The sequence below is a fragment of the Lepisosteus platostomus genome, chromosome 11 (assembly GCF_059453375.1).
Source record: "Lepisosteus platostomus isolate fLepPlt1 chromosome 11, fLepPlt1.hap1, whole genome shotgun sequence".
NCBI classification, from domain to species: Eukaryota; Metazoa; Chordata; class Actinopteri; order Semionotiformes; family Lepisosteidae; genus Lepisosteus; species Lepisosteus platostomus.
In genome coordinates, this window is record NC_142621.1 from 28,919,704 (window position 1) to 28,938,685 (window position 18,982).

The 18,982-nt window shown below is 37.3% G+C and overlaps 1 protein-coding gene across 3 annotated transcripts in view; it reads left to right on the forward strand.

The window, feature by feature from the left end:
- lrrc7 (leucine rich repeat containing 7) overlaps positions 1-18,982 on the forward strand; it is a 308,839-nt gene that overhangs the window by 65,882 nt on the left and 223,975 nt on the right. For all 3 annotated transcript variants that reach the window (XM_088599029.1, XM_088599032.1, XM_088599030.1), the window contains exon 2: positions 10,062-10,372. The gene's annotated coding sequence lies outside the window, so the exon portion shown is untranslated. The remainder of the gene's footprint in view (positions 1-10,061; positions 10,373-18,982) is intronic.

Here is an 18,982-nt window from a genome sequence, read left to right on the forward strand (position 1 = left end):
TCCAGATGTTTTGAAATAAGGTGAGTTAGATTAATAGTAGCTTCTGTGCTTGTCCTTTTTAGACTCTTTTCTACACCATGCTGAGAAGTCTTTTAGTGGTTCTTAAATTTCTGGGCTCCCCTTCCCGTGGACAGAAGAACATCAGGCCTCTTCATCCCAGTGTTAGAAATGAACTTTCCTGATTTATGATGAACATTGTGTCATGAGTTTTGTAAAGCTTTTCTTTACAAAAGGCTCAGTTGAGAGGGATTTTGCCATGTCCTAGGACTATGGGTTCATGTGCAATAGGTGTATGCATTCTTTGCTGGCTTTTTCTTGAATGATAATAGCAAATACAATATTTTGATTAGTTATGGATCAGAAGTTTTTTTTTACCGTTTTATTTTTTTTTTTAATGTTAGGGCCAAAGCCTTACTAGTAACACATACAACAGAAAGATCTTTGATTTGTCTGTCAAAGGGACACTGAACACCTGATGTACCTGCTTTGTTTCTGCCCAATAGCATATTTGATACCCACTGACTCATCATCAACTGCTGTTTTCCTTTAGATGACCTTTAAATAAATTCCATCCTAGATTTGTTTAGCTCTTGAGTATGCGACTTCACGGATATTTCTTAGTGATGATATGTGATTGACCCCTCTACAGTGATGTACTGTAATGTCTTTACATACATTATTTTCATTTAGAGGATACTTGTAGTGTTCCTATTAGGATAAAAAAAAAAACTACAATTTATTCAGCCCCAAGCTTGTAAATCTTAAAATGATTAAAATAATTGCTGACTTGAGTCACTATGATGAGGTATTTCAGAGTTTAGAGGTTTTCCCTAGCTATGAAGGATGATTTGAAGATGTAGCCAGATCACATTTTTAAATGGAGTCTGCTGGCTTGTCTTGTGAAAGGAAGTGAGAAGCTAGGTCAGTCCCACGATCATTCTCCTGCTGAATGATGAGGCTTTTCTTTTTTGGGCCTGCAATTAATCTCCATCAAATTTTCAAGCCAGAGGCTTAAAGAATTATGATGAATATGAAAATGTATAGTTTAAGGCACAAAATGCTATACAGATATGCTAGGCGCATACACCTCTGATGCAAGCAGCTAGTCAATTGATGTTTTTTTGTACTATTCCTGACAATGTCTTTCTGTAGGGTAAAGCTACAAATGAGACTTGTATCCTTAAGAAAGTATACACCTGGAAATACTATGACCAGAATTTTAATGCATTGAGATGTTCCCTTGATTTACATAAAATGTACAATTTAACAATTTCTGAAAAATGAAAAACTTCTCTCTCCAATACAGCAATTACATCTTATTGGGTACATCTGAGGCAGTTTGAACATTTTGGTTTTGGGAGTTGTAGCATTTTCTTCCTTGCAGATTTTTTTTATCAATCTCGGCCAAGTTCTATGAATGAATTTTGGTGAACCCCAATTTTTTAATCCTTCCACAAATTCTCAATTTGATTCTCAAGTCTGGACTTTCTGGGACATTCAAGGGCATTTACCTTTTTGCTTTTTTGAGCTATACAAGTGTTACTCTGCTGTATAAAGTACTTGGGCCTGTTGTCCTTAGACTGGGGTGAACCTCCACCCTTTGGACAGGTTCTTCCATCTCAGCAATGGAACTCTGTATCTCTGTCTCTGTGCTCATTGGGTGCTTTGTCTTTTCTGACAAAGATCCTTCTTACCTGGTTGTTTCCATTTGGGAGTCGGGCCTTCTCTAGGTATACTCAGGGTGGTTCTGTATTCTTCCAGTTTCCTAATGACAGATCTCGCTATGCTCTTCAGAACTTTCAACATCTTAGGTTTTTAACCCTCTCCCCGGATCCATGCCTCCTCACAATTCTATCACAGTGATGTACAGACCACCCCTTGCTGAGTTTCGGTTAACTGAGGGGATTTACATAGACAGCATGACTCCTGAAGAAATTCACCTTTGAAACACAGCTTAATCATGTCAACCAATTGATTTGAGCTCAAATGGACCATTCAGGTTTTAGAGTTATCTCAAACTATATTAGATTCATCTAGCTTAATTTGGAGTGTTGCAGCAAAGAAGGTGATTACAGATTTAATAAGTACATTTTAGTTTTTTTTTATAAAAAAAATATATAACTTTTATTCCACTTTGCCATTATGCAATATAATATTTCGTGTAGATCAGTGACAAAAACCACATTCACATGTGTTTTTTAAGTTTGCAACATAAAAGTGTTTAAAAATATTAGGGAAATAGGGAAATCAATACGTTCTGAAGACAGTGTGCTGGGACTATGAATAAAAGATGTAATCCTGCATCTTCAAAGACTGCATTTCTGTATTTACTGATGTAGATGTAAGTGCACTAATGAAATGAGGTATGCAAGGCAGAGTGCTGAACTTTTTTATATTGTTTGTACTTTAGGATTCAAAGCAGTTCAGAACTTGGGAGTACTTCGTGATGCATACTGTATTTTCCCCACAGTTAGTCCTGGAATAAATTACTTATATTATGTAAAGAGTTAAACTGTGAATTGCAGTAAAATTACCACGAGCTTCTCATATTGGTATGGCAACAATATGTAAGCTTATCATTATTCTGTATGTAGGCGTATTGTTGAGCATGGTTGATTTAGAATTTTATAGTGTTATGGTTTCTGTGAAATTTCTAAGAGCTTCGCACATTCTTGATGATGAAATGGTGCTAAACTAATCACACCGGAAATGACCCATCAGCTATGGGGTTCTGTTTGGATCCAACAAGTAGTATGATTGACATTTCTGTTAAAATGTAACTGCTGAGTACTAACTGCAGTTCCCATGTAATCTGCAAAGGGCTATACAAAGGAGCAGATACTGTAATTAAAAAAAACAACAACTAACCATTAGCCTTTAATAGTCTTGCCATCACACTGAAATGGTCACTTCACACATCACATTTTTACTAATATTGCTGAAATCCATAAACATTTCATGTGCTTCAATGCACAGAATGTTTGTGTTTGGTATGAACCACGTTGCATGTGTTCCAGTGAATAACATTCCAAAAACTTAATTCCTTGTTTTCAGACAAATGACCAACACAACTGGAGTACTGCCACATATGTAGCAATGTACTGTTGTTTCATTTCACAGTCTGCTGTGAAATGTTAGAAAACCGTATAATTTGTTTGGAAGGGTATCCATTTCTTAAATATAGGTATATTGCCCTTCAATGTATTATACTGAACTCTGACTGAAAATGCTTATTTCGGTTTCCTGCTTCTCAATTTCAAGTTACCTTTCTGTACAGTATGTAGGTAAAATGGTAATTGAATATAAGAAAAGGTTATCAGGAGTTAACATGAAATTTGAATATAATTATCCCCCACATAGTGACAATAACCAGTAACAACAAACCACATGTTGATTTATACTGTAGCTCCTGAACAGTTCATTATCTCATAATTTCTTGTATGCAAATTTATAATATTATTATTGTCAGCTGGTTAGTGACAGAATGTTTTAGGATTTGATCTTTTTTGGGGCTTTTGAAAATTATTGAATGGGTACTCCCCATATCCCATTATAATTAGTCCAAAGAATTCTTTGCCATAAAGTTACAATTATATTGGCAAAGAGCTGTGCTAAGGTTATATTAAACAGTTCACAAAAGAAAATAGTTTGTAAAGATTATAAAGCAGCAAAAAACTTGAGCAGAGCTGAGTGGAAGCAGACCTAGCCTTGCACAGATGTAATTTTTGTGTAATGTCACTATTTCCACTTGTGATGGGAATTGATAAACACAAGTCTGCTCAGCAGCCATCCTGCCATTCTGTCGGTCTATTGAGCTCTTGGAAAGTTGTCTGTTTGGGTTGTATATGACATCAGTTTGGCCAAGAAATGCCAAATACAAAGCCCGTGAGTCACAAATGTCAGTCACTGTCGCCAGTACTTACTACAGTATGTGCTTTTCATGCCAGATGCCACTGGGCCAGCATGGTCTCACAATCAGTGCTGATAACAGGAAGCTTTACAATCTTGGTATGTTCCTGAATTTGCAATGATTTGGTGTAGATGGGCTACCATGACTTCATGCGGTATCTGACTCTCACCTGTGATCATCCTGACAAGAAATTACAGTACAATTACAGCTGGTGGATGGTGGGACGCTGATGCACAATTTAATACTTTATATTAAACTTCATTTTACTCAAATAATGAAAATTCTTATACCTTAAATAGCAGATTATACTCAATAGGAGATTGATATGGGAAGAAAGAAGTATACTATTTGTTCTCAAAATAAGATCTTGAATGCATTACTTCTTTTTGGTGCCATTCAAGCAAAATGAGTTTTTTTTCTGAAATACAGTAACTCATGCGAGTGAGTTATTGATAAGAGTAAATTTAATTGATTTCCTGCTTTTAATAGCATAAATGGCTTAATGACTAGAATTTTGTGATTGAGCCTGCTTAGCTATAGAAGATAAGCATCTATAGTATCTCACTGCCTGATAGGATGATTCAGGTATGGGTAAATTATGTAGTTAATTAAATTGATCAGTTTTGAATAATCTACTTTTAAGTACAGTACATAACTGTTCATTGGATTCAGTAGACTTTCTATATATATTTTATTTAAATAACATACTGTATGTTAATTTGGAGAGAGTGGATGCTGCACATTGGTGGTGGTGGAGGGGAGTCCCCGTAACCTGTAAAAGCGCTTTGAGTGGAGTGTCCAGAAAAGCGCTACATAAGTGTAAGCTATTATTATTATTATTATTATTATTATTATTATTATTATTATTATTATTATTATTATTTTCCCTTAGACATTAAAGTCTTCAACTTTGTAAAATATGACTAATTCTAGCCATTTTTTCTTTATCGCCTTTCAAGGATGCAGAGCTCGTTCACATGCAGTATGTATGTACACAGTTTTTTAACAGTGTCAGTTTCTTTTCAAAAAGTTTGGGAACTGATTGCTCTAATAGGAAAATATTTTTTCTCATCAGAATGTGAAATTGCCATCCCTTCATTAAATTAGCTCACTACAACCCTAGTGAAAGCAGAAGTAAGATTTAAAGATTATCCTCATCCTCCAGAAGACACATGGAGGCAACAGCAGAGCTTGTGCATCTGATGAAGGTCAGATGCAGCCCTCTTTGTTAATCCTGCAAGCCCGCAGGAATCTGGCAAAGCCCAAGGGCTGCTGTGATTCGTCAAGATGACGATACCTGGCAGTTCCAGCCCACCAGGTGGAGCTGGAATGTGGTTGGTTGTATGCTTCTAATGAATTAAGGTCACAATTGCCTAATGTTTCATGGTGCAAACTACAATAGCAGCCCATGAGTTACAGGTGTAAGAAAACGTTTGTGAACCCTTTGGAATTATCTGGATGTCTGCATGAATGGCTCCTAAAATGTGATCTGATCTTCAAGTAAGTCATAATAATAAATAAAGACGGTCTTATCTAACAAACAAACATTTTACATTGTCGTATCTTTATTGAGAAATAGGTTTAATATAATTTCTAAGAGAGTTTAAAAACTTTTTATCACAACTGTATGTGACAGAGTCTGCTCTCCAGCCTCTGTCACCATGATAATGAGTGTAAGTTTCTTGCTTTGCTATATACAGTATCTCTTGTGAAAATGGTGCAACAATCACTGTTAATCATAGAGTAGATTTTATACAGTATCTACTGGCATTCATGTTTACTAGATAATCTGTTTATCCCATTGTTCATAATTCTGAGTATTTCCTGTGAAAGCATGCTTTGTTTTGAGGCTGGTTACTGTAGGTTCTTAAATAGCAGCTTTTTGTTGATGTGTGCACAGCCTTGAGAAGTTTCTGTATTGGCAGTGGTGTGGGTGGTAGTTCCTTTAATTGAAATGCATCTTGTCTGCTTCCTTTAGTTAGAGCTGTTTATGTATGTCTTTGGAAAATACAATTGGCATGTGCTTATTGAGTCCTCTCCTAAAGGGAGGACCTGTGTCTGTGATGTGTAGGAGATTTATTTAGGCCACAACTGGGCCAGGATTTTCAGAGCAATATGACAGGACAAATGAAGAACATAATAGGTTTCTCCTTTACCCCTTTTCTTTGATAGCACAATTCTAGATCTCACCAGCCATTACTACTATTCCTAACATCTAGGGCCTATACTGTCATTTCTAAATACGGTGCCAGGTGTAAGAACAGAAGCATCTGTGCTCGCTTTTGCAAATTAAATTTCGTTTGAAAATACTATTAATGAAAATAACACTTATCAACCTAAATGTTCACGCTAAACCACTTATATTGCAAAATAAAAGCAACTTGTTTTTATGAGGGGTTAATAATAAGATTTGATGAATCCCTTTTATGCTGGTGAGTCAGGATTTTTCCCCTGAGGCACTGTTTGGATGTGTCTCGTGATTTCCATGGTCAAAAAGTAAGCTGTTAGTATTTTTATGGACAGTTCTTCAATGCACATCATCATGTACAAGAACCACCCCTTTGAAAATCTAAGGTATACTGTCCTGAGGGCTAGCAACCCAAAAGCAGCAGAACTTCTGTCTTTTTACATCTGTTACAAATATGTAGTCCTTATAAAAAATCTATGATCTTTTAAGAAACGTACCCAGTATTATCTTTTATTCATGGAAATACACAGCAGCAAATTATCCCAATTATATCCAAGGAGTCATAAAAAGACATTTCATAGCACTCATAAATGGAAATTACTGGGAGTGCTACTTTGTTTTTTTAAAGAAAATTCATTTTCTAAAATCCAAGAAATACAAAAAGGAACACATTCAGGGAAACTGACAGAACTTAAGGAATTAATAAGGCTATTAAAAACATTCTTCAAGCTAAGAAATAACATCTGACCATCACCATTCATGTTTTTCCACTAGCTACTTACATTTTAGTCATCCATCTTACAATTAATGCAAAATAATACTACAAAATCCAAGTACTCTTGATCACTGAAGATCTCATAACAATGTTTTCAAGGTCAAGTATGTAACTCCAGTGGCTAAATTTGACTTGGGGCTTCCAGAATTTGACAGTATCCTCTTAATTAAATGGGTGAAACAATTTCTCCACCTGATCTGCTGATGTTATGGGGCTGGTGCTGAATCACCAGTTTTATCACTTATGTGTATAAGAACTTTAGGGATCTTTTAAAATGAAAATCACTTTACAGATTCAAGGAATCAAATGATATTTTAGCTCCAGGAGACCAATTCATTGTACCTGATTATTGATAGTACTGTAATTTGGGAATTGTGCCTGTAGGCAAATACAACTTCCACTCTTTAAGTATAACACTATTTTTATTTTTGTCTTTCATTGAAATTGACCTAGATAGAAATGTTTAAAACCAGATTGCTAGAGGTATAATTGATAAACAGGTAATAATTTTGTGTATAATGCAGATAGGTTCCACCGATTGGCAACCAAATAAGGGGTTTGAGACCTGATAAGTCTGATTTTTTTATCATTGTCTCTCTTTTCAGACTGTACAAATTGTTTTTTATATATATTCTGTACCCCACATGGTTAAAAGATAAAAAAATGTATTTGAAGCACGCAGATCTAAGACAATCTGTCTTCTGTTTCTTACTGTATAATACCTTTTGAAACCGTATACTATAAAATGCTTTCTATTACAGTTAAAATAACAGCTGGCCATCTGGGCATGGAGGATAGGAAAGAACAATTCCCATTTGAGAACCTCTGGGGATCCCAGGCCCAATGCCTCCACTCCCTTCCACTCCAGGCAACAGAGAGTGTTAGTGGTACATTAATCACAACAGATCATGAAGGCCACGGGTGGTATCCTGTGGTCCTACCGTATGTCTCTGATCAAGGTTATTGGTGTGAAATTTCTGAAGGAATAGCAGGCCTTCACCATAACTATCATTTGAAATAAATATTATCTTATCTTTTATATTTTTAGAATATTCCCTTGAATCAATTATCAATTTGGAAGTTAACAAAATATAATTATTTTATTTTTCCTGCTGGGGTTTCTTTTGACCTTTTATTGTTCTTGCCTTTCCCTTACCTGAGCATGAAACTAAGATGTTTGAATTGAAGCGGATAGATAATTGTTCTTGCTGTCAGAAATGATGTAAAATGAGCTAATTCTCAAGTTTGTTCCACTTGCTTTGTAGCTCATTACTGCTTGTCTTCAGAGTATAAATATACAGTAGCTCTAGTCCCAAGATCTATAAACTTGAATTTCTGTGTTATGCCCTGTCAGGTTTATATTTGAATATATATGGTTGGCTCCCATGGTGATATTTTCTAGCTCAAGTTTACAGTTGAGGGTGAAAAGGTCAAAATGTAATTGAAAGTAGCCGCAGCATTTTATGCTGTGTAAAATGAGCTTGACTGTTCTCAGTTGATAAATTTGACCACTTATGGATACATATGGAAAATGGAAGATCAAAACTCCAAATCAATACACCTCTCTGAGTGGCTTTCAACAATGACAAAGCACTACGTTCGCTGGTGTATGACCAGTAATGGAAAATTAAAGTGCTCCAAGCACTTTTAGAAGAACCTCTGGGTTCTTATTTTTTTTTAAGGTAAAATAGGTAAGTAATTATAGAATCAAAACTATGAAGACGTAAAGCATAAACAAGCACACTTTTTACATTTCCTTGGAAAGCGATTGCAGGGCACTAGTCCAGTTGACCTAATTCTCATTTGCTTGAGTACAAAGCCTAACCTTGTTAAATTGTCAGGGTTTCATCTGCACCAATATCGAATAACAGTATATCGAATATGTCTTGTTAAAATGCTTTACTCTGGGACAGGAATTAAAAATTTATTCTCACGAAGTTTTAGTGAAGGTATCTGAAACCTAGATCTGATCTACAGTACTATGTTAACTATATTTACTAATATATCAATCAGCAGTATAATATACTTTAACAGTAAAACACTCGCCTTACAAAAAATGCTGCTTGCATCTCTTTCCTTTTGTTTTGAACAACACCTCTTATTTCCCGTTTCTAATCTGATGACATTTCACTACAATAGAGAATGTTGCTATGCAACATCTCTTTTTTTCAAGCCAACAAAAGGCCAGTTTGTGTTCACTCTAGATCTCTGAGTCTCTGCAGGTCAACCTCTGGATGCTGCCGAACTTTAGAATTTCTTGGGGTTACTTGATCCTAAGTCCTCTCACAGGTATCCTAAAAGAGACCTGTGTAAATGTAGCAGTCTCATCTTTAGCTTACTCCACTGTTCTGTTTTAGGCAAGTTACACTTAAGAGCTGATTGTAGAGGAGACTAGTATCTTGCTCGTGTAAAGTAGGTAATTCTCTTATGAATTCTCTCTTAATCTGCATAATTTGTAACTGTAGAATATACAGTACATAGAACTATTTCATAAGTAATAAGCTTTTTTAAATTTCCATGTTAAATCTCCAATTAAGAAATAATTCTTGTACCCATCAATGAAATGCAGATCTCACCTGGAACGGTTTGCTGGATAATTAAACTCACAGAAGTGAGTGGTTAGAAAGAGGTCATGGGAGGGCTTTTGCTAAAGGATGGAATTTTAAAACAAAACGGAAGACTGAGGTTCAAAGCTTCCGCTCAATCATTTATTTTGCCATCTTTCCTACCTTTCATCTAGAATAATTATTCTTTTTGTTCAGAAGATGTTAAGGAGATATCATTCTTTACAAGAGGGAGCTAAAAAAAACTCCACCACAGATCTCCAAACAAATTAAGCAATTAATGTGATTCCTTGTTTCTGTATTTACTTATTTCATTTTTTGTTTTTATTGTATTCTGTGCTGCATTCTGTTCATTTTCCTTTTTTGGGGGGTGTGCTTTCTGGTCCCCATATTTCAGCACTGAAGTATTGCAGATAATTAAGACCTGAAAAAACATAATTTCTGAATAACTCATTGCCGCCCAAGGGTAAAACTGTAAATTTGGACACAACTTATTTTTGGTTTGAAATCAGTCAGCTGAGTCAAAAACTGTATTGTGTGGTGGTGTTTTCCTACAGCTACATTTGTGTGGAATGCCATTTACCACATGAGAAGTTTTCAAATGTTTCATGTGTCTTTTTGCAGGAACTGGCAACTCTTCGGAGCTGAAAACATTCTCCAAACAGAGCAGCACTGAGGGAAGGATGTGTGTAAGGCTCTCTCCGTACAATGGATAATATCGTGGCAAAGGTGACTCAAGACTAGACCACATTCAGCAGGATTTCTATGGCAGGGAGTGGCAAAATGACACAGGAGAGCTGGATCAAACGGAGGCAATTTCACTGCAGCTGTCTCTCCCACCAGCAGTGATATCTAGACGGACCCAACACTCACTCCAACCCTGAGCTGAGAGAAACAGGAGGCAGCACCAACAAGGCCGTTCGCATTCTGGTGAGGTGAGCCACGTTGGAAGTGTGCCATGAAATGGTTGAAAAGATCAATTCTGACCCAGAGCCTTTCTGATAATGCCTTTAGTCCACCATTTCTGCATCCATTGTTGGGCTTGATAGGGTTTCCTCCCAGCTATCACAGGCCTAATTCACAATTCATTTTCCTCATTTCAAAATGAATCGCCTTGTTAGAATGCTAAGAACTATAAGGATACAGAAAGATTCCTGCATTTATAGGATCGGCGTGTCATGAAAAGAAGCCATATAATGCCTGTCTTGAGTTTATCCTGAACAGCAAGCAGTGCTTGTCTTGTATAGGATCCTGTTATGGAAAGGCTACGTTCCTGGGTTCTCAGGAGTGTAAAAACACCCCTGCTTCAAGAGGCTGTGTTTTGATGTAATGAACATGCTGTTTAATAAGCTGTCTTCCTGCAGGTATTTCTGAGATAGTGTTTGGAGGTTAGGATCCAACCATCAGGTACATCCTCAGTGGTTTATTGTCCTCAGTAAAGAGATCTCCTCCGTGTAGTCGACAGAACTAAGGGCTTCCCTAGGCATCACTCCATGGCTGACAATCCATTATCCAAGTAAAGCTTTGTTCCCTGACACTCTCAGGATCAAAGGATGGTTGGCAAAATGGCTAGATTTTTCAGAGTAAGATGTCATTGGAGTAAAATGCCAGAGTCTGCACGATTGTTTTGTTCGTAGTGATTGCAGGTGTTCACCTTGTTGTTGAAACTTTGTTCACCTTGTTTCTATATACGTTGAAAATAAGTGAATTAGCAAAAGCATCTTGCAAAGTTAGATATAGGCCTTCTGATGTATGATCTAATAAATCCGAATTTAAAACATGATGTACAATCTAATGGGCATTCCCTTGTGCAGAGTGAAGCAATCCATTTCCATTTAACATTAATATGCACATTTGCATAGGCAAACCTGGCAGATATGGATCATACTTTATCTCTATGTGATTATGTTACCAATGTATAGATTAGGCCCTGTCGTTAACTGTGGGTTTTAAGGTTAAATGTTTCCTTTTCTCATCTGTGTAATGTTGGTGCCTGAGATTGTAGTCTTATGAGTCATAACTACAGCTGTCCTCCTCCTAGTGCTGTTGAAAAGGGAGTTCTTGTTGTTCTTAGTTGTGCACGTTTTAGAGGAATCATGTTTGTCACTTTCTTTTCTGCAAAGTTTGTATTAGAGGGGTGAACTGCATTTTTTTAACTAACAGTATGTCAGCTACCATTTTCAGGAACCTAAAGTTGTCTTTAGGTCAAACTATAGAATTAAATAATCTTATTGCTACATTGCTTTACGAAAAGTAAATAACAATGCCTGTGCCTATTTTGAGATTAGGAGACCTATAATGGCCTCCTAATAATTGCCATCTATGAATTGTCTTTATCATTCTGTTCTCCTCCACACTGACATGATAGCTGGTGTGGGGAGCATACTCGTGCACAATGGCTACCGTCACATCATCCAGGTGGGCCTGCACATTGGTTTTGGTGGAGGGGAGACCCGATTATCTGTGAAGCACTTTGAGTGGTTCTTCCAGAAAAGCACTATATTATTATTATAATTATTATATACATATTTTCTATGCCCACTCCAATAGATTTGTCTATTGTCCGTAGCTGAAGTAACACCCGGACTGGTGAGACCTATAATATTCTTCTCTGTGGCAAAGTCCTTTTAGAGACTCAACAGCGGAAGTCTTCCCTGAGTAGCTAGAACTCAACAAATTTTAGATAAACATGTCTTTAATGTCAGCATATGAATATCTGCCATGTTCTGTTCCTTTTCTGATATGAGTAGAGGGTGATTTAAGTAAGAGATGCCAAAGGGTTATTTACGCTCCTCTCCTTGTCTGGTGCTCCAAGTGATTAAGAGACTATCAAATTAGTTTTTCAGTGCAGCTAAATGTTGCTGAAGAAAATTGAATCCTATTCCAAGTTTGTGCTGCATGTTCATGATTCCAGTTTGATGTTTCCCCTTTTGTCTAGAAAGTTTTCTCTTGTCGTGTTGCAGAACTAAGCCTGCCTTAATGTCGGAGAACAAAGTAACTTCAGAGAACAGAGAGAGCTATTGGCTTGCTGGATGAACAAAGTAGCATTTTGTATAAACTATATTTAAATAAAAAAAAATATAGTGGCTGAAGTCAAAACAAGTACTGATATACTACTACCATAGTATACTGAAGAAAAAGCATTTTTCACTTTAAAATTAGATGGCAACCATGGAGCTGATGTTTTGTTTTTATAATGATCCAATGAGTCTGCTGTGCACATGAAAAAACAACATGATCCAACTTGTTTTATAATTTCCTCCCAGAAGATATGGGCTTACAGAATGTTTTGTAAAGTTGTACTTTTATTTAGTATAGTCCTGTTTGTCTCTGGATTTTAAAATGTGAATAAAATATTAATAAAGTATTAAAATTATTAAAATGAGGACTTCAGTCTCTACAATGACAAAGTAATTTTACCAGTTCAGAATAGTTCCCACTTACCTCTTTAGGCTAACATAAATCATTTCTGATTTTTCTTTGAGTTGCTGTAATCCATGGGTAATTTCATCTAGTGTGACATGATGTTGTTGAAGACTAAAAGATCCAGGCCAGTGTTAAAACTGTACACTAGTGGATACTAATGATATTGAGCTCCCCAGATATGACACTAAGAGGCATGAAGGCTTGCAGAAGATAAACGTGTTTTGAAAAACAATAAATCTCTTTAGCCTCAACTATGTTGGAAGATTTTGAAGTGGATTTTGTTGAGTCTTTTCTTACTACAGGAAGTAGTTTAATACAGACTTTTGTTGTGTTTAATATCTGAAATTGTACTGCATGTCAGCATAGCCATTCAATATGGCAGCATGACAGCACATCTTCTGTTTCAGAAAATGCTATGCCTAACTATTTTTACTTTCAACAATAGTTGAATAAGTCCTTTCTAGACTATGTAAAGTAAGCTGTTTTGTTCCTCCTATAAGTGAGTTTGTAGTCCTTACTGACATAGAGCGCGCTGACGGAGAGCACAGACAGTATCCTGTGTTGAATATAGTTAGAATCTGAAGTGTGCTTGTTTCTATTGATGCAAAATTGTGATAATTTTTCAAACTGAAGTAAAAGTTGATTTATACCTTCAGCAATGCAGCCTCTCCTAAAAGTATATTGTATATTCACATGGGCTCTCCATTCTTCATTTCTTTTACAAGATAAGGTTTAAGGTTGTAGACTTTTGAATACAGTATATTGATTTGTGGTATGGTTTTTAACCATACCCATAACCACCCATAAGTCTGAAATGCATGTTAAATTCATCAGCGTTCAGCACTATATTCACTGCAGGCACGTACACAGTTTGGAAGGAAAATCAAGCTTCCTTAAAGCTGCTGAACCTGAAGTGGTGCCTTCCTGCTAAATTCACTGTTTAAATGCATTTTAAGTGGCACATCAGTTTGTGTGAGCCACACTCTCCATGAGTGAAATTAAGATGCACTTTACCAAGCCTGTGTGCATCAGCTGTGAACTGAAGTGTGATCCAATTTAATGTAGAAGGCTGCGTCTAAGTGAATGTCTCAGGAACAGTGCTAGCCCAGAGCCATCTGGCCAGGTTTTCTCATTATTAACTTCATCTTGACTTTTTTTAAAAAGAAGAAAACAAGCAATTTTAATAACCAGCACTTCTCTGCAGCAAATTATCGTTTGTAGCCTGTTATTTCTGTATATTTTCTTATTTCTTGTTTTCATTCCTGATAAGGGACGCATGGGAAGGTATTTTGCAATACTGATTTTTAAAATGTTTATTTAAGAGTTATTTTCTCTTAAAATGCATCATTTGTCATTTTCTTATTTTTTAAATCTAAATCCTGCCATTCAGGAACGTCAAAAGGGTGATTATTTTTTCATTCCTTGATTGCAATAAATTGAAGAACCATTCAAAAAACAATCTGTAAGAATCTATAAATGTCCATATCTTAATTTTGAGCAGCAGGTACAGTATCTTGAATATGAAGATTTCAAGTTTTTTACGGTTTTAGGCTTTAGGCATGCTGTCATTAGTCAAGGAAGGTTGTTTATTTCTAAGAAGCAGGTCTGTCACCAAAAAATCCTACTTGAATTCCGCAAATTGAGAATCACACAGCCAGAATTAAGGAGCATTGTGCTGCTAATGGTTTCTAATTTAAGAAACACTTTCATAACATTTGTCATAGAAATATCTCAAATAGGTCTACAATGTTAAGAAAAATAAAAAGCCAGTTCATTAAAACAAGGTACATGTACAGTATTATGGAAAGCCATTTTACACAAAGAAAAAAGAGAAGAGCTGAGATCTGAGGACAGTGATGGCCTGAAAGTCTCTAACACATTTTTGGAAAAGCTTTTCAGAGCAGCATGGAATAGAGGTGCAGAGATGTTGGGTGTTCTGCTCTAAATCTTTTAAAATTTCCAGTACACTGGAGGCTTATATGTTACCAACTGAATTTTAAAATAATTCCTACATTTAATGTTAACAGGTGCACGCAGGACTAGACAGACATTATTTTTATCCAGTTTAAGTGGAGTTAAATAGGCAAACAAGCTTAATGCATGCTACACGTGCATCCATGTGACCTTGGGAAGTAAAGCATTAAAATAATTCTGGGTGACATCTGGGCAAGGACCCACAATCTCATTGTAGGAAGGTATGCAAGTGATCAACTGGAACCCTGGAACCCTGGAACCCTGGAGACCTAGTAGCATTCCAAACATAAAAGCCAGCCAGTGCAGGGTAGAAAGCATAATACATTTTAGTCATTTTAGACAGCGCTCCAATCTTGCATCCGCTAGGATGTGCCAAAAAATATAACCAAGTCTTGTCACCATTCAGTTGCAAAATGTCTTGTGGCATCTGTGATTAGGCTTCAGTCAGGCATTGTGATGGCACAGAAGTGACCAAGGTAGGATCTGGTTTATTCAGGAGTAGAGTATCGTCAATTTGTATGTCATTTCGCAGCATAATCCTCAGTGTAGGCTTCTTAGGGCCGCCATTAAATGCTTACCTAGCAATAGGTGTTCAACAACCAGCTGAAATAAATTGTTGTTTAATGGATATACAAGATCATAATCAGCTGAGAGCTTGAAACATTGACCTGCTTCTCCCGGTAATTCAAACAGTCCCTTTGGGAACAGTCAAACAACACTCCTGTCCAGAAGGGTAAGGGCAGAGACCACACAGGATACAGCAGCCGTCAGTAAAACCTCTTATTCTACAAAGGTTTTTGAACAAGTACAAGAAATATACAGTAGCATCTTCACAGACCTTTGCTGACTGCCTTGTAAAACTCCTCCAAGCCCTTACACCTGGGTGGATCACGGCTAACAAAAGCATCTCCCAGCTGGGAATGGGGAGGCACGATCAAACAGGTCTCGATCCACAATCTAAATACTCATGCGAAGTGGAAAGAGCGGTGGTATAGTAGGAATAGCAGAGGACCACAGGGTTCTGTAAATACATCACCCAGTCAGTGCATTCATCCTTTCTCCGTACTGCATTTCCTATTAACTAGTTCTTAATAAAAAAACATGCATTTTCCTTAATGCCCACTGACTGCTAAATTTATCATAATATGCTCTGTCTCTCTATTACTGTTTTTGCTTGTTTGAAGAGCTGTAATAAGCTACTTAAGCAAGTCCTACTTTTACTATATCTCCTAGGATTGTATTTCCATGTAGGACAATATACAGTAGTCGCATAGTATCTCATCTACAATAGTTTTTGAGTTAACCTTGCATGTAAAGTTGTCAGTGAAAGTTATTGGTATACAGTATATCAAGAACATCTTGTTTCCTTAAGTACAAATAGCAAAATACCATTAGTAGCTGGAGACTGTTCCTCTGAGAACAGATTTGAGTTAGGTTAGACTGCGTAGATTTGCTGTTTTTCCCTTACAGCTCCAATCTTCAAATTTAGTGAATGAACTCTTGCTGTGAAGAAAGCTCAGAGACTTGAATCTTATTTACTCTTACACCAGTGGATGAGTGGGGGGAAAAACCCACCTTGATGACCAGTTACCCCTCCCCCCCACCAAGATACACTAAAAGTAATTTTATTAGGTGCTTTCTGCTTCCTTCCATTGTTCTCAATAGTTTAAATAGGCTTTTACTTTCATGTCATGTCATGTCATGTCATGTCATGTCATGTCATGTCATGTCATGTCATGTCATGTCATGTCATGTCATGTCATGTCATGTCATGTCATGTCATGTCATGTCATGTCATGTCATGTCATGTCATGTCATGTCATGTCATGTCATGTCATGTCATGTCATTTGCCAAACTCCTTTATACCATACAGTGTCGTAGGAAGCTGGAGCCTACCCGGAAAGCAATGAACGCAAGGCAGGTGTACACCCTGGATGGGGTGCCAGTCCATTGCAGAGCAAGTGCAACTCAATCATACATGGGGACTATTTGGAGGCCACGGTAAAGGCAGAGGGGGATAAATCCTTACTCTTATCGAGAAATGCCCAGGCACTTTTAATGACCACAGAGAAGTCAGGACCTCGGTGTAACGTCTCATTCGAAAAATGGTGCCCACTACAGTATAAGATAAGATCACTTAATTAGCCACATACATTTTCTTGCATTAGGGATTTGTCTTTTTACATACCCCAACTTGCTCTCCATGAGAGACACAGACAGGGAGAGAACCTTGGGGTCAGAGCGCAAGGTCAGCCATTGTATAGCGCCCCTGGAGCAGTTGGGGTTAAGGGCCTTGCTCAGGAGCCCAATTGAGTAGGATTCCTCCGCCGGCCACAGGATTTGAACCGGCAACCTTCCAGCCACAGGCGCAGATCCTTAGCCACAGAACCAGTGCTCTGCCCCCTATAGTGTCCCCCGGCACTGTACTGGGGCATTAGAACCCACACAGACCACAGGGTGAGCGCCCCCCGCTGGTCCCACTTATACCACTTTCAGCAGCAACCATACTGTAGCTTCCCAAGTCTCCCCCCATCCAGGTACTGACCAGGCTCAACCCTGCTTACCTTCAGTGGGCTGCAAGTTGAGAGCTGCAGGGTAATATAGCTGCTGGCTCTGGCTTTTACTTTCTCCTGGGATTAATCCGTTCAGTGCTTCAAGCAGAATATCTTTAATATGCTGCCATCCATTGTCTACTGATTCCATATTTATCTTGACTCATTCCTTCGTAGCCTGTTTTCTTGAAAGGTAAATTCTTGATTTGGATTCCAAGTACACCATATGATCACAGTTCGGTAATGGTTCTCTCACATCTGTTCTGTTCATAGAAATAAGAAAGATGAATGAGCTTTCTTGTTGTCTGCTGTGTAAGGCAATGTAATTACACCTCCACAGCATGCAAAACTAAAAATTAGATTCCTAATTTCTAAATAAGATTTAGTTTCAGTGTTGAATGTTGAAATAAGAACAAATCTTTTTGTACATGCATCTTTTATAACAGTCCTGCTCAACAAATAAAATACCTTGTTACAGTTTATACTGTATTAAAAAATCCATACAACACTCTATTTCTAGGACTGCAGAGGATTAACTACTGTATACAAAAGATAGTTAAAAATCTCAGGTCTGCGTTGGCCATATACTGTAGGTAACCGAATTATGATTTCAAATAATACAATACATGGGGAGCAAATTAAAATAAAGAATTAAAGTGGAAAACAAAAGGTCCAGGTAATTGTGCTTATACCTACTGTAAATAATGTGAGCCTTAGAAAAAATACACAAGTAAGAAGCTACCGCATTACTAGGCAATTATTAATTAACTCACAGAAACGTGGCTAACAATGGAGTTGAAGGTAACATTAGGGCATATACAGTACACTGTTCTAGAAAGACTGGGAAGATAGAAGTGGATGTGTAGCTTTATATATCAAAAACCATATTCAGAAACTAAGCCTATAGGAATCAAGAAGGAAAGTCTTTATGGGTTTGACTCTTAAATCTTCTGTACTTTATATAAAAGTTGTTAGAAGTATGCTGTAAAACACTTAATGCGGAGGTTAATTTTAATTCAGCTCTGTGTAAAAGTAAGAATTTATGCAAAAGTAATAGATTTATATTTATTGCAGACATTAGCTTTCCCACATAGACTGAGAAAAAAACTGAATGTAAGAAGTGGAAACTAAAATGGTAGACATGGTTAATGACAGCTTTCTTATTCTCTTCTTCCGGGAGCTCTGGTTTCCTCCCACAGTCCAAGACATACTGATAGTTATTTAGCTTTTGGACAAGCCCTGCAGTGAGCGAGTGCATGTTTGAGTCTGTGGGTGCCCTGTGATGGACTGGCAGCATTGCCCAGGGTGTGGCAGCATTGTGCCATGTGCCCGTTGCCTGACAGGATAGTCTCTGGCTTCCCTGCAACCCCGTATCGGATAAAGTGGCTAGAAAATGGGTGGATGGATGGTAGTCTCTAGGGTGAAGATTGGACACCCCTGATGCCTCTCTTGCTGTACCCCATTTACCTGAATTATGTCATGAACATATGAATGGTTAAAAATTAAAGGAGGCCATTCGGCCCACCCAAGCCATTTGGTAGTTAGTAGTTTGTTGATCCAAGGATCTCATCCCACCGTTTTTTTAGAGAAAC